Genomic DNA, 16,429 nt, shown 5'->3' with positions numbered 1-16,429 from the left:
ATTTTTGATATATTTTAGGATTATTTTTAAATTTCTCATTATAATTTTTTTATTGTTAAATTAGGTATATACATTGTACAATAAAAAAGAAAGCTTATTTTCTTTACTTTAAAATGGTGTATTGTAAAAAGTTCTAGGACTATTTTTAAACAAGATATGCTTTTTAAAAATGTGACATATACACATACAATAGGTCCCACTAAGTTGGAACCATATGAAAAACTTTTTTATTATTAACTTTATGAAAAAAATATTCCTTATAAAATGATCTGCATAGCCTAAAACCTAAGATGCAATCAGATATAAAATTTTATCAATAGTGTACGAGGTATGTTAAAAAATATGGATTTCGCTCAAGGGTAAAGTATGATATTTCACAATATCGAAAAGTGTTATTAAGAAAAGTTATTTAGAATTAAAAATTATGTTATAATATGCAATTATATTCTTCTAATAAAAAAAAATAAAAAAATTTAAAATGTTTCTCAAATTACGGATACCATTGGATATCTTACGGATATCTTGTTTAAAAATAGTCCTAGAGTTTTTTACAATACAGCATTTTAAAGTAAAGAAAATAAGCTTTTTTAATTCCACAATGTATATACCTAAATGTACAAGAAAAAAAATGTGAGTAATCTAAAAAATAATCATTAAAAATATCAAAAATCAATAAAAAGTATAAAACCTTGAAAAAGCATAACTTGCTTAGAAAGAGCCGTATAACCTTATACAGTAGACCATTTTAAAGGTAATTGACTTCCATTAATCTTGTACCATTACATGAAAAAAATTGCCCAAAAATGTTGTGAGCGGTGAACTTTGAAAAATCCTATTTCGGAAACTATAAATTCTAGAGACTTTTACCGAACTTCATTTTAAAGAGGAAGGCTGGAGGTTATTTTTCACTGAAGCAATGCCTATACCTATATCCCTGTGGAAAAAAGTTATGGGACAAAAAACAAAATTGCTTTCTTTAGTGTTTTTTTCTTGTTTTTCTTTTGAATATATTTTTGTAACAAAAAAATATTTTTGACTTTAAAATGTGATGTTTCGATAGTAAATTTAACCTGGAACAATTTTCCTGTAGACCTGTTTGTACCAAAAGTGCATAGAATTCGCCCTAATTCACACTGTACCTAGGGACTAATTCACCACTTTCTCAAAAACGCACCCATTTAAATGGTAGCACTTCGCGGTTTTTTTCAAATTTGGAGGTCCATTGACCATATGAAACAATAAAATCCCGTTAACGTTGTAGTTCCTTTTAGCTCTCTTATTTTGAACATAATCAATAGCCTATATGAATAAATATATGTTTCTAATTGTGTAAGAAACAAAACCAAAAAATCTATGATATCTGATTTACCAAAGAAAAAAGATAAAATTTTAAGTTATGTCACTTTTTAAACAGTAATTAAAGACATCTACTCGTATTAGAACACTTCTCGAAATAAACCACTATATCACAGACTATAACCTCAAAAGTGTCATTGTTCTGGAATAAAAGTATTAATTTTCAACGGTGTAACCGGGATGGTCCTAGGGGGGTTACAACTACTGGAGGGCCTCTGGGGTTATGGAATGAGCTCAAAGTACATCCCAATGGGGGGGGGGGTATAACCCCCAAAAACCTCCCTAGTTACGCCACTGTTCCTTTTACCGCCAAAGGAAAATAACGACACTACTGCCATCTTACGAAGTTGGAAGTAAACATCTATGCGACAGTTTTCTTGGTAAAAGTGGAGTCGATTTAACAAGATAACTGTATTTATGCATTTTTGAGTTGGGCCACTTTACTACCTTACGAGCGATATGTAGAATTTTGTGGCGTTATGGTAAAAGTTGATATGTCCAAATTACTATTTGTTGGCAAATGATAAAAACAACTTGTCCTGTTAATATTAAATCGTTGGTATACGTGAATACAAATGGTATTGGACAAAAATATATGGACAGCATTATATAAAGTTTATACTTTCAAGAAAAATATATTACATAGGAGGGGGAAAATCGGAGGGGGAAAAACATATCAACTTTTGGTATTAATTATGTAAAACATATTTTGGTAAAACATATCAAATTGTATTGGACAAAAATATATGGACAGCCTTATATAAAGTGTATATGTGCTTTAAAAAAAATGTATTACATAGGAGGGGGAAAAACATATGAACTTGTGTCATCTTTTTTTTTTATTTGAAAAAACAACTTGTCCTGTTAATATAAAATCGTTGCACTCGAATATGTGAACCAAATGGTATTAGACAAAAATATATGGACAGCCTTATGTACATTTTTTACTTTCAAATACAATTTATTACATAGGAGGGGGAAAATCGGAGGGGGAAAACATATCAACTTTTGCCATCTTTTTTTTAATTTTGGTAGGACATATCAAAATAAGGAGATTGATAACAATTACCAAATTATTTACAAACTTAAGAAAATAAATACGTAGGTATTGTATTGGTACATAGTAAGTAAATAGTATAAAAGATAAATTAGTATCAATATTTACAAATTATTCATTTTACTATCACTTGATATGTAGCATATCATGTTCTGGCTACTTAAACTTTTCTTAATTTTGATATATCAACTTATGCCACTGCATATAACACCTTCATTTTTCACGTAGGCACATATCTTCTTATGCCACCTTGTTAAACATCCTTTTTAGAGTAATCAATTGAAAACCAAAAACACGATTTTTTGGACATATCAACTTCTGCTATAACACCACAGAATTAATAAGTAATTAAAAGAGAATATAGCACATAGCTTATAAAAGTTTATATTCACTACAAAGGCCACATTCTTTTTTCCGAAAACTATAAATTATCAACAAGTAAAATTTTTTAATAACTTTTATCAATTGAAATATTAATTACAAATGACAGCTGGTGTGTTGTTTGTGAAAATGCAATAAAAAATATAGTGTTTATTCATACTTTATAGTGTATCTGTTTATGTTGAACTTAAGATAAGATGCTATTTTAAGAACAGTTCTTTGTGTGCAATATCTCTGAAACGGCCCGGCGATCTCTGGCAGTTGAGAAACTGTAACATTTCCCATAGTACTTGTTTGTTAATTGCAGTTGTAATTTTTTTACACTAAAATTTCTCGGCCAGAAAACCATTGTTTTTGAAGATTAATGTATTACAAAGCTATGTTAATATCAGCAGATTCGTTTCACGAATTCTCTGTGTACCGAGTGAAGTATGAAAGAAAAGAGATATTTAAATGAGCACTAGTAGCAGTGGGTTTTTTTCATATTTGAAAGTCCATTGCCCATATGAAACAATAAAATACACATACAATACAAATAAAATACTTCTTAAAGTACATAAGTAATCAATAGCCTATTAAGCAAAATATTCATTCAATCAAGAATATTCAATCAATCATATCAAGAATAGATCAATACGTCAAAAAGATAAAATGAAAAAAAATATTAAACAATTATTTGTATTCTTATTACACTTAGGATAGAGGATAGAATAAGAGAGGTAGAACATGAAACTGAAAAAAAGAAAGGCGTAAATACCAGAGAATATTTTTAAATATAAGGCTGCAGACAGTTGAAGAATTGTGGAGTGACTTTGCGGAACAAAATAATGAAATTGTAGAAAAGGGTTAAAAAGATGATAAATATTTTACATCTAACTATTACGAACAAGTACAGAAAAAATATTTAGAAACGAAAAAGACTTTAGAGGAATTTATTAAAAATTCATACAAGTCTTCGACAAAAATTAGAGAAGTAGAAATTAGAATGGGAAAACTTCATTATTTATTGGAAGACGACGAAAACAGTGTAGATATACATATATTCTCCTTTTCATGAACATTTTTCAGTGCGTCACAAATTATAGAAAAAAAGGTAAGTCCGTGATAATACACATTTATGACATTTATTCTAACGTGACATTTTAGTTAAATCTGACAGTTGTCAAATTTTATTTTCAATTTGGAATAAAACCAAATCAATTGTGTCTATTGCATTTATAAAATGGTATTTTCTTCCATTTGTATAGTCTTATAAATTGTACAGATTATATTGATAATATTATTATTTTATTTAATAAATAATTCTTTTTTAATTATGGTGCCATCTATCGACAACTAGAATAATCACCGAACTAGAATAATTACCAAAGTATTCACAGACGTGCCTTTTTTTCTGTCACATACAATTTAATGCGTTAGAGAGAAATCGAAAAACTGTGACGCACTGAAAGATGATCATGAGAAAAAGAATACAAGAGTATTTAAGAGAAGAGGAACAAAAAATAGATGCTTTAATAATGGAAATAACTGTGGAAAATTAACAGGATGCACTAGAAGAAGGTGAAATAGAAAGATTTTATATGATGAAAAGAAGGGTGCGGTCGATTATACATAAAAGAAAATAAGAGATTGGAGACGGAAGGATGCAAGAAAGAAAAAATAATACTACCTCATGCGATGTTACCCTGTTTTGAGGGAAGATACTAGACCTGGGGAACATTCTATGATATTTTTAAACATTTGATACGTGAGAACAATCAACTATCAAATGTGAAAAAAATGCAGTATCTGAAGACAAGCCTCCAAGGAGAAGCGAGTAGAATAATATAACATTTAAACACAACAGAAGCAAACTACAGTGCTGCCTGAAAAATGTTGCAAGATCGGTACGATAATCCGAGGATGAATCTATTTATATTAATAACCAAGCTACTTCAGGCTGCGGAGATAAAAGAAGCGTCAGCAAAGGCGCTGAAAAAATTACATGATACTATCCACGAATGCTTAGAAGCGATTAGTGGACTAGGTATAATGACAGAGTCCTGGAGTCCTCTTATAGCAAGGATAAGCATGTTAAAGTGGGACACAGAAACCAGGAGATTATATGAAACGTCAATTCAAGACAGTAGGGACATTGCGACATATAAGTCAACACAGGAATTCCTACAAAGAAGATTCCAGACATTGAAGATGTTGGAAACAGAAAGGAAAGGAACAGATCACAAACAACAGGCAAAGAAGAAGATAACCTGTGTGGTATGTCATGAAGAACATAAACTGTTCAAATGTACAAAGTTTCTAAGTCTACACTGCTACATAAAAAGGAAGTACCATGTTATTCCTCTTATAGATGTGCAGAATGTAATGGACAGCATAATTCATTACTACACATGTCAGAAGGTCAGTATGAAAACAGAAGGAATTCTGAAAACAGAAGGCCAAAAAATAAACCAAATTCTAGTGGGTCAGAAGGTCAGGATGACAACAGAAGGAATTCTGAAAACAGAAGGCCAAAAAATAGACCCAATTCTAGTGGGACCAGAGATGACAACAGTTACGACGGATCGTCAAGGAGACAAGAGAATACTGTGAGCTGTTTAAGTCATCAGAATGAAGAAGTGCTACTTGCATCGGCATTAGTACGAGTAAGAGACTCAAAAGGAAGTTCAAAATTGATGAGAGCATTGATTGACCAAGGCTCGCAGTCATCATTCATTACGGAGCAGGCCGCTACAAGTCTCGGAATAAAAAGAAAGGCTGTCCACGCTCAGATATCTGGAATTGGCAATGAAGACTAAGACTCATTTAGCACTAAAACACAGGAATAAATTGATTTTTAAATACAGCATCTAGAGACTTGCAACGAGTCTGCTATAGAAAAATAGGTGCATAAAATTTATCCAAAAGTGCACGAACATGTCAAAATAAGTGTATTAAGGGCCAGGTTTTGTTACCCGAGGGGTCGCTGAACACGACTACGCCATTATAACCGATACCTGGAGCACCTGGGTCTAGGGTCACATCATCTTCTGGAGTTTCGAGGAATTTCGGCACTAAATTCATGCAAATAGATTACACCAGACGTTTACTGGGGTTTGTTGGGGTTACTTAACACGAGTACGCCATCAGAACTGACCTCCGGAACACCTGGTACCCACAGTCACTGCTAAGAAACGTCATCTTCTAGAGTTTCGAAGGTTTTCGGCCTTGAATGCATGCAAACAGATTACTAGGCGGTTTTGGGGTCGCTGAATACGAATACGCCATCAGACCGACTCACAGACCAGCTGGTCCCCAAGGTCACTGCTAAGGCATGTTATCTTCTTGAGTTTGGAGGGTTTTTGGGTATCAGGTGCGCCGGGGGGTCGGTTCTCAAGACGTATTATTGTTCAGCGACCCCAAAAAACCCCAATTAATCTTTTTACATCAATTTAGTGCCGAAAACCAAACGAAACTTCAAATAACGTGCCTTTGCAGTGAACCTGGGCACTAAGTAGGGCTTCCAATCCCGGAATACCGAGATCTCGGTATTGCGGGATCCAGCGTCATTTTCCAACCCGCGTGATGCGGGATTACAGCCGCGGAATCCGCGGGATTTCCACCGAAAAGTTTACTTTGAACAGAAATTAATAATTTTGTAACGAGAATGAGCTTCAGCCTTTTAATTTCATCTGAGAGCAATGATGACGAGGAAGCTGATCAAGCAAGAAACGTCAGCGTAGACGTTCTATCATCGGGTTCCGATCTTACATTGCAACAGGCGTTAGATTTAACTAGGTATATCGTCAGCATGTATTAATAACTTAAGTCTATCAACTAATACACTTAAGTCCATTATAAAAAAAGAAATGACTCAATTAATATTAGGGGTCAATGAGAAAATATCTTATATTTAATATTAAAACCTTAGGAATACCGCCGACAAGTGTGGAAGCCGAAAGACCCATTTTCTGCTGCTGGCTATATTCCCTCTAAAATATGCAGTGCTTTGGATGTGTAGTAGTTACCTGTAAGTAATATAGCAAATAAATAATTAAAGAAAACTATATCAATTTTCAGTTGAAAATGTTATTTTGGTTGATTTTTAAAATTTTGTTGGTGTATTTTTTGAAGAAAATAGATTTTTGTTTTTTCGGTATTTGTTACTTTGTTAATTCATTGTTTTATTTAATACTAATAGTCTCCCATTTTATACCGCTAACGCGGCTTTGGGATTAAAACAGGGTAGTCTGCCATATCTAGGGCCTACGGTATACAAGGAAGGTAACAGGAACAGTGCTACGCTTCAACCGCCTATTATTACCCCTGGTTTTACCTACCTACTCATTTTTTTTTCAGGCTGAGTCGACCTGGGGCCTATAGACATTTTAAAAATGTCTAGGTGTTCTCGCCGGCGCTGGGTTTCGAATCCTGGACTACCTGCGTGGAAGTCAGGCATGCTACCACCTGAGCTATCCGGGCCCTTTATTGTTTTATTTGCCTTATATAAATATGATTATTTTCAATACGCGGGATCCCGCAAATACCGAGATTCCGCGGGATTGAAAATTCGTAGTCTCGCAAATACCGAGATTGAACTCAGGCTGCGGGATTGGAAGCCCTAGCACCAAGTGCTTCGGTGGTCGGTTCTGATGGCGTAGCCGTCTTGAGCGACCCCAAAAACTCCCGAGTAACCAAAATCTGTCCCTTAATACACTTATTTTGACATGGTTACGCACATTTGGATGCATTTTATGCACTTTAAAATGCAGCTATGCATTTCCACCGATTTTTATATAGTCTACTTTTTTCCTGACATCATCCTGAACACAATGCAAAAAGTTGCAAGTCTCTAGGTGCTGTATTTAAAAATTGATTTATTTTCTGCTAAATGCCTGGTCTATTACAAAAGGTATGATTTAACATATTTTAAAATCGTTTTGTAAACAGTATTTTCCAATTTACATAAAAAATATATTTGGGAATTTGAAACAACTGATGATTCATGGTATTTAAGAAAGTGGAGAATGCGTTTTTGTTAATGTTAGCATAATGGTATTTACCTGTTACATTGTTTTATTACATCGCCAACAAAATGTTCTGACTAGCAGCTATTGAGAGATCTTTCACCTTAAATTTTATAACCAGACTTGTGTTATAAAAATAAATTGAATAATAATATTGATAATGTAAAGCATATTTTATGTCGTGACCGGTAAGGTGAGAGGAGTCGTTCTATTTTAGAAACAATTAATACATAAAGTATACCCAAGGTTATTAAATAGTACAAATCCAAGACTATTGGTAAAGAAGTTAGTATAAAATATAAAACCTTTACAGAAAATAGGAAACAAAATTAACAAGTACAAACCACCTGAAGAACAAGCTGGTGAAGAAGCAAGCTGAAGAACAAGCTGGTTTTCGTGCGGGACGTTCAACCGTAGACAATCTCTTCACTTTAAAAATAGCACTAGAAAAAAGAATACAGAGAAACCAGGAAACCCACTTCGCTCTTATCGACTAAGAAAAAGCCTATGATAGTGTCCCCATAGAACTATGGAAGTCAATGAAAGATATCGGTATCGATGGAAAACTCATACAAGCAACTAAAATGTTATATGAGACCACTATACTAACACCAGAATCAAAAACGGCAAAAATTTCACTGAGGCATTTAATACTTCAAAAGGCCTCCGACAAAGATGTTGTCTTTCTCCCACTCTCTTTAAAATATACCTTGACAAATCCCTACAGAGGTGGACAAAAGCAGTAAAACCGATGGGACTGAAAGTGGGAGACGACTCCCTATTTACATTATACTTTGCGGGCGACCACGTTGTTATAGCCCAAGATCAAGATGACTTAAGCTATATGATACGGAAGCTAAATGAACATTACCAACAGGCAGGATTAGTAATAAATATGGACAAGTCAGAATACTTCATAGTGGGAAACGAAGACATTGAAAACCTACCATTGGAACAAGGACATATTGTTGGTGTGAAACATTTTGGGAGCTATATTTAACAAACGAGGAAATAGTGAAGATGAAATACAACATAGGATCAATAAAGGTAGAAGCATCACTAGATCCCTCAATTCAATTTTATTGGACAAAGATATCAGGAAGGAAACAAAGAGAACAATATATGAAAGTATAATGAAGAGCTCTACAATCTACGGTGCAGAAGTTTGGGACATAAGTGCAAGAAATAAAAAGAAGCTACTTAGTACAGAAATGGACTTTTTGAGGAGAGGTTGTCAGGTTTCGAGATTAGAACATGTAAGAAATGAAACAATAATTAGAGAACATATTATGAAGGTGGAAAAAACTATAATAGACCATATTGAAAAGAGACAGCTGACATGGTTCGGTCACGTTAAAAGAACGAATGAGACTCGCTGGCCGTGAAAAATATTAGAGTGGGTCCCACCGCAGAGAAGAAAAAGACGACGACCACAGAGAAGCTGGAGGGACAATATTCAGGAGGCAATGGATTCGAGGCAATCAGATAAAAATATATGTTACGATAGAAAAAATTGGAAGCTGGTTATGGAGAGGCGGCGACAGCAGTAGAAATCCATTATACTATTTATACAAACAGATGACAGATAACAGATGGACAAAGCAGATACTAGAATGGAGACCAAGAGATAATGCCTACCGAAACAGAGGTCGTCCACCAACACGTTGGACTGATGATCTAACGTTGTCGTAGGAAGTGGATGCAAGAGGCACGGCACAAGATCGAAATAGATGGAAAATTATGACGGAGACCCATGTCCAGCAGTGAACAAGCAAAGAATGATGATGACATAAAAATATGCTGATATTTTCCAATATTTCTTCCATCAACTCTTTGAATGCTGATGACGCTTAAAAACGTCAAAAACGTTACCACTGTCGAGTGCGCATGACGTCTTCAGGCGTCATATATGCAGATATACACAACACTCGTTTAGAGGTTAGTATTATAGTATTTGTTCCTTGTTTGACATTTACTGAAACAAGTACGTAGATATAGAAAGTCAAACAGTAGAGGTTACACGTAAATTTCCCCTTGTTGCCATATTCTAAATTTGAAAAAAAATATAGGGAATAATCATTTATTCCAAACATTTCCACCATACTGTATAGTATCTTCTTCTTCTTAAAGTGCCTATCCGTTCTGGATGTTGGCGATCATCATGGATATCTTGACTTCAGTGGTAGTCGTGTTATACCACTTTCGTAAATTTTGAAGCCAGGAAATGCGTCTTCTTCCCGGTCCTCTTTTACCATTTACCTTCCCTTGGAGAATGAGTTGGAGAAGGCCGTAACGTTCTTGATTTCTCATTACATGTCCTAGATATTCTAATTTTTTGTTTTGATGGTTATGAGAATTTCACACTCTTTCCCCATTCTACGCAGGACTCCGACATTAGTAATTCGGTCAACCCAGGATATACGTAAGATGCGCCTATAACACCACATTTCGAAAGCTTCGAGCCGATTCATAGATGCAACAGTTAATGTCCACGCTTCCATTCCGTAGAGCAGAACTGTGAATATGTAGCATTTCAACAGACGGTATTTTGTTTTTAATGATATGTCTCGACTGTTGGGTCCCATTCTAACGTATGCTGCTTTCGCTTTTATTATTCGCTGTTTAATTTCTGTTGAGTGGTCCCATTGGCTAATTAAATTCGTGCCCAGATATGTATATTGCTCAACTCTTTCGATATTCTGTTGGTTGATTGTAAGTTGAGCATTTAGTATTGGTTTTTTACTAATTGTCATAAATTTGGTCTTCTTTATGTTTAGAGCTAGTCCGTATCTGTTGCTGACTTCTGTTATACGATTTGTTAATATGTATAGTATTTTTACTACAAAAGCAAGATTACGTAGGTCAAAATTTTTGACGTATGAGCACTGTCAAAACATTAGAATGTGACTTTTCATCATGGCCACGTTTATGTCATTACTTGTCAGAGATATTTTTTCTTTGTTTTTGTTTACTATAAAAATAATATCTATAATTATTTATTCTAATTAATGATGTCAATTGGTTTTCATTACTTGCCGAAATATATTAATTAGCAACAATATTATCATAAGGTTTGTTCCAACTCGATACAAAACCGTTCTTGAACGGTTACGAGTATGCGCAGTAACGAAAAATGCGTTACTGCGCATAATTATTCGTTATTGCGCATGCGCGTAACGATTCAAGAACGGTTTTGTATCGAGTTGGAACAAACCTATAGTGTAGGTATAATCATTAAAATAGATTCTTTCACAGCTCACAGCATAATTGACCGCAACCAGCAACACTGAACTGTCATATTGCGTTTGAATGTATGAGTAGTGTACGAATGTCTAAAATATTTAACTAAAATTATTATTTTTTGGAATATTGAACTTAATTAATTGTTTTAGAAAATTTATATTATTGATAATAATAAATGTTTTTGGTTATTTAATTAATATAATTCTAAAATTCTCAGTAGTAATTGCACAAGAGCTCTAAAATTCTATATTAATTTTAGAGATCGAGTGCAATTTGTTGCGATTATTTCATGAATAAAACTGTTCACAACCAAAATTGTATTGTAATTTATTTATGTAAGTACAAATTAGTACAATTAAACACACAGTTGTTGTTATAAATATTTTACGGTTGAAAGTCATCACTTTTATAATTTTTAAAACATTAATTGTCATTAATGTCACTGAATGTATTTTTTCATAGCAACGAAGGGCATCTGACGTAATATACTTGACGACGGGAAATTATCAAAAATTATCAATTTAATTTAGATTTCTGTAGCTTTCTATTGGCCAGAATCTCCTATGAATGAAATAATCAATGTAATCGCGATTACGTTTTTTTTATTAAAATACCATGTGAACGCTTATACAAGATCGGGCAGTTCCGTGTTGGTGTCGTATTTTAGCTGTGCTACACAAATTTCAATTCTAGAGTTGATGTTACGGAATATCATTATTTTCGTTAACATTAACAAATATTTTGGCATATAATTAATATATTTCGGCAATTGATGAAATCCGATTGACATCATTAATTAGAATAAAGAATTGTAGATATTATTTTTATAGTAAACAAAAACAAAGAAAAATATCTGACAAGTAATGACATTAACGTGGCCATGATGAAAAGTCACAATCTAATGTTTTGACAGTGCTTTTACGTCAGAAATTTTGACCTACGTAATCTTGCCTTTGTAGTAAAAATACTATATCTGTAAATCATTCAGATTATATTGGCAAAAACTATGGTGTCGGCTGCATATCTAATGTTATTCAACTATTCACCATATATGTATTAATACTCCCTTCGCACAACCGTCTAAAGCCTCCTTAAATACCCATTCAGAGTAAATATTGAATAGTAGTGGAAATAAAATACAGCCCTGTCGTACTCCTCATTCTATTGCAATTTTATCAGTCAACTGATCTTCTATTTTGATTTTGGCCGTTTGATTGTAATAAATGTTTCTGATAATTCTCAGATCTTTGTTGTCAATTCCAATTTCTTGCATTGGAGTTATTAATTTGTCATGTTTTACTGTATAGTATACAGTGCATATAAACAAATGTTAAAAGGGTAAGTTATCAAATATATCACCGTGCACACGTTATAACACGTGATGGACCACGTATCAATCAATACAAGACTACACTCCCATGGGAACTGTAAAGGATTTCACTTGAAAATAATAGTTTCTATATCAGGATCAATTTTCACGATAGTTGTTTTTTTACACGAGAAAGCGGTACGTGGAAAAATCTATAATCAATGATTTGAGTTAGTGAGTTTATTTGCGTCTTTAAGAATCATACATTCTAAGGCTAGGCAGAAGTCATAGGAATGTGTCCTGAATTTTCTGTAGTCTAATTTTCTTTACTTTTTTTTTTCTAATTTAAAAGCAAACTTATCTTTAAATTTTTGTCTTCTAGCACAGGCGACTCTAGTATATTGGACCATTGTTTTAATGTTTTCTAAATGAAAATTGAGAGTATCGGTAAATTTTTTTTCTTGCTCTACTATCTCATAATGATGGTTTTATTATAAATTTTGTGAGTAAAAATATTTATTTATATGTAATTCAATTATCGAGCAGATGTGTACATTAAGTTTATAGCCATATTAATTTACTTGATAAGAATGTATTTTTGTAATTTTAATATAACCATTTTCTTAATTAACCAATCATCATCTATCTTACTGCATTTTAGGCAAAAGATTTATCATGACAACCTGTTGCAAACCGTAGGAAACGACGGAGGTCTTACCAAAAAGGAGAAAAACTGAAAAACCTAAACGACGAAGGTCACTATACAGAACAAAATGGAAAAATTATTCCCGAATTCCAACATCTAATAATTTAACTCATGGATTATATAAAGTTCCCCAGTTATTTTAGATTCCTAAATGTAAATATGTACATACTATTATACAAGCAGAAGCAACATTATTCCGAAAATAGAATATTTTGTTATACTTAAATTATTTAAAACTAAAATTCAATTGAAATATTCGTGAACCTATTATATTCTAACCGAAAATCTTCATACTGACGAAGGTGTAACTGTGTATTTAAAAGTTTTCCTTAACAATCATCACTATCTTCACCTCCAAGTTGGTAAACACCGGTAATTAAACCCAACGGTGTAACCAGAATGATTCTAAGGGGAGGTTACAACTACTGGAGGATCTCTGTGGGTATGGAATACCGCCAATTTAAGCTCAAAGTACATACCAATGGGTGGGGGAGGGGGATTATAACCTCCAAAATGACTCCTGGTTACGCCAGTGATTAAACCTGAGAACCTCACAGGAGATTGTCAAAACGTCAGAATCCATCAACAAGACCCGCAGATATAGTTTAAAGTACCTACTTCCTCCACTACTCAAGTTGAAACAATTGGATCTCCGCATTTTGAAGCTTTGTAGTCAACTCTGTTCAAGTCAATCTTTTCAAACTTTGTACAATAAAACTTCAGTCCTTGTGGTTGAAAGCAGCCTTCAAAGAGACTAACTTCGTACCTAATAGTAGTAAGACAATTTTCTTTTTAATTTTTGAAAAACTGTTTTTCCAATATGTTAAAAATATTGTCTAAAAAAATATTATAAATTTATATGAGCAAAAAATTGGATGTTATTATAATTTCGGGAAGCTTTGCAATGTTGGTCACGTTTCTTTCTAACTTTTTTGAAACCATTTTAATAGAAAATTCTATCTCTCTCTTTCTTATGCTATCCGTAGAATTAATGTAAGCTCATTTTTTCTGACTTACGTTATTGCAAAAAAAATTGTTTGGGATAAACAAATTGAATAACTTTTAAACTAATTGATGAATCACTCAGAAATTCAACCACATTTTTATCACTATAGAAACAACAACTTCACAAGCAATATCAAGTTTGGAATATTGGAATATTTCATTTTTTTATTGATTTTTATAAATATAAACTCTTCTGAATAGTTAAACATCATTTTGCTTCAATTCTCATCAATACTAAATAAATCTCAAAACCAGATAAACGGTATGCAAAAAAATGATTTAATCTCTTGTAGTGAAAAACTTACAAGGTACAACTTACACTTAAAAATAAATTAGTATAGATAAAAATAATTTTTAATAAAACTAATAATTAGTATTTCCTCCATTGGCCTGTATGCATGACTAGGCGATTTGGCATGCTGCCGATTAACTGGTCGAGCTAGGCTTGCGGAATTCTCTCCCATTCTTCACGAGCAGCATCTTTTAGTTCGCGAAGTGTAATAGGGGGATTGTTTCGCTTCTTGATGCATGTTTTGAGAATGTCCCAAGCATGTTCAATAACGTTTATGTCGTTCAAATTCGAGAGCCAGAGCCACTCTAATGTAGATATTCCTTCTTCTTCCAGAAAATTTTGCGCTGCTGCTGTTCGATGAGGAGGTGCGTTGTCATGCATAAACACAAATTCATCACCTACTTCCCCTTTGGAATAGACGTACGACAGGATTTAAAACTTACTCGATGTACACAGCACCAGTGACTCTTCTCTCCAGAACCAGCAGTGGCGTCCGTGTACCACTCATAATACCACCCAAACCATAATACTGCCACCTTCAAATGGGACACGCGGTTGGGCTGTTTCTAGTCGGGCTTGTAGTCATGGGGCCCACCAAACCAGTGTTCTTCGCGAATCAGATACCAAGCCAATTTTTGACTCATCAGAGAACATCACGTTATTCCAGTTAGGACCATGATGCACCATTTCTCTAGCCTATTGCAACCTTACTATTTTGTGTTGGTAGGTTAGTTTAGGAACACGTAGGGGTCTTCTACAATACAAATTTGCCGCATTTAGTCTGCGTGTTATTGTTTGCCGCGAAATATTCAGTCCTTGAAACCTCGAAATTTCTCTGGATATACCACTTATAGGTTCCAGACGATTTAATCGAGCTATCAATGTTATCTGCCGGTCTTGTGCTGCTGTTGTACATCGACTTCTACCACTTCTGGGACGATGCTTGACGTCATTTTTGTATCTTGGAATTATTTTAAATTTTCGATACAGCACTCTGAGTAACATCAACAATATTCGCGATATCACTTTGACTAAAGCCCTGTTGGAACAAAGTAATTATGTAGTCTAGATCTGTCAAAATGTGATATCTCGTTTCTAGGCATTTTTAAACGGCTCAATTCAAATTTAAACAAAGACTGAAATAATGTGTAAATAAGCTAATCAGTTGAATGTGACCAAAATGATAAAAAAACGATTAAAATTTTTTATCATTTTCATTTAAAAACGATCTAGAATGAATGCCAACAACACAGTGGCGGCTCGTGGCTTTAGGGACAGGGTCGGCAAGGTTTTGTCTCCTCAGATAGGTATGTCATCTAATTAAAAGTTTTTTGTAGGGATTTTTTGTCCGGGGATTATTTGTGGGGGGATTTTTTGTCTGGGGAATTTTTGTCTAGGGATAATTTGTGGTGATTTTTTGTCCGGGATTATTTGTCTGGGGATTATTTGTCCTAGCTTCTGCAGGATACACAGAGGTTTGGGTTATCGAGTTCAACAAAAGAAATTAGCAGACACCTGGTGGGTTCAAAGTTACGGGAAAATCCTATTTTTCTGGACTAGATGGGTTACTTTATATTAATACTGTTAATTCCACAAAGTATATGCTACTTAAAAATTAGGAACATGTTCAATAATACACAATGGGTTTTAGAAACGTAGTTTAGAAAAAATCGGAAAACAATTTCCGGTGTTTTACTGAAAAATTGTTATTCCGTTTCTACCAGCAGAAACACCGTTGACATTTAAAAGCTAATATCTAGTCAGAATGTAGAGGAAACGTGAACAGACTCAATAATCACAACGTTTTGTTAGCTTAGGTATATAATTAATTATTATTGCGAAGTGAGATCGATAGAAAGCATTGAGTTCAACGTGCAGACCTCTTAATTTAAATAGACATCTAGTCTAACAAATGACACACTACTTGAAAAAAATCCACACTCGAATTACGGCAAAGAAATAATCAATAGTTGTGCCATCTTGTGCCTCGCATGTTGATATCATTTATTAGATAATCTATTTCTCACAGGTACCTCGCTATACATTGGGTGGAATGCATAAAACGTAGTATCTG

The 16,429-nt window shown here is 33.7% G+C and overlaps 1 protein-coding gene across 6 annotated transcripts in view; it reads right to left on the bottom strand.

Annotated features, from left to right (window-relative positions):
• LOC114327849 (uncharacterized) overlaps window positions 1-16,429 on the bottom strand; it is a 107,593-nt gene that overhangs the window by 70,911 nt on the left and 20,253 nt on the right. Inside the window, exon 2 of one of the 6 annotated variants that reach the window (XM_028276558.2) lies at window positions 6,700-6,801. The exons of the other annotated variants lie outside the window; for them this stretch is intronic. The gene's annotated coding sequence lies outside the window, so the exon portion shown is untranslated. The remainder of the gene's footprint in view (window positions 1-6,699; window positions 6,802-16,429) is intronic. 6 annotated transcript variants of the gene reach the window in all.

The sequence above is a fragment of the Diabrotica virgifera genome, chromosome 5 (assembly GCF_917563875.1).
Source record: "Diabrotica virgifera virgifera chromosome 5, PGI_DIABVI_V3a".
In the NCBI taxonomy this organism is placed as follows: Eukaryota; Metazoa; Arthropoda; class Insecta; order Coleoptera; family Chrysomelidae; genus Diabrotica; species Diabrotica virgifera.
Note: the sequence above shows the minus strand (reverse complement) of the source record. Positions and strands in the feature narration are given on the sequence as shown.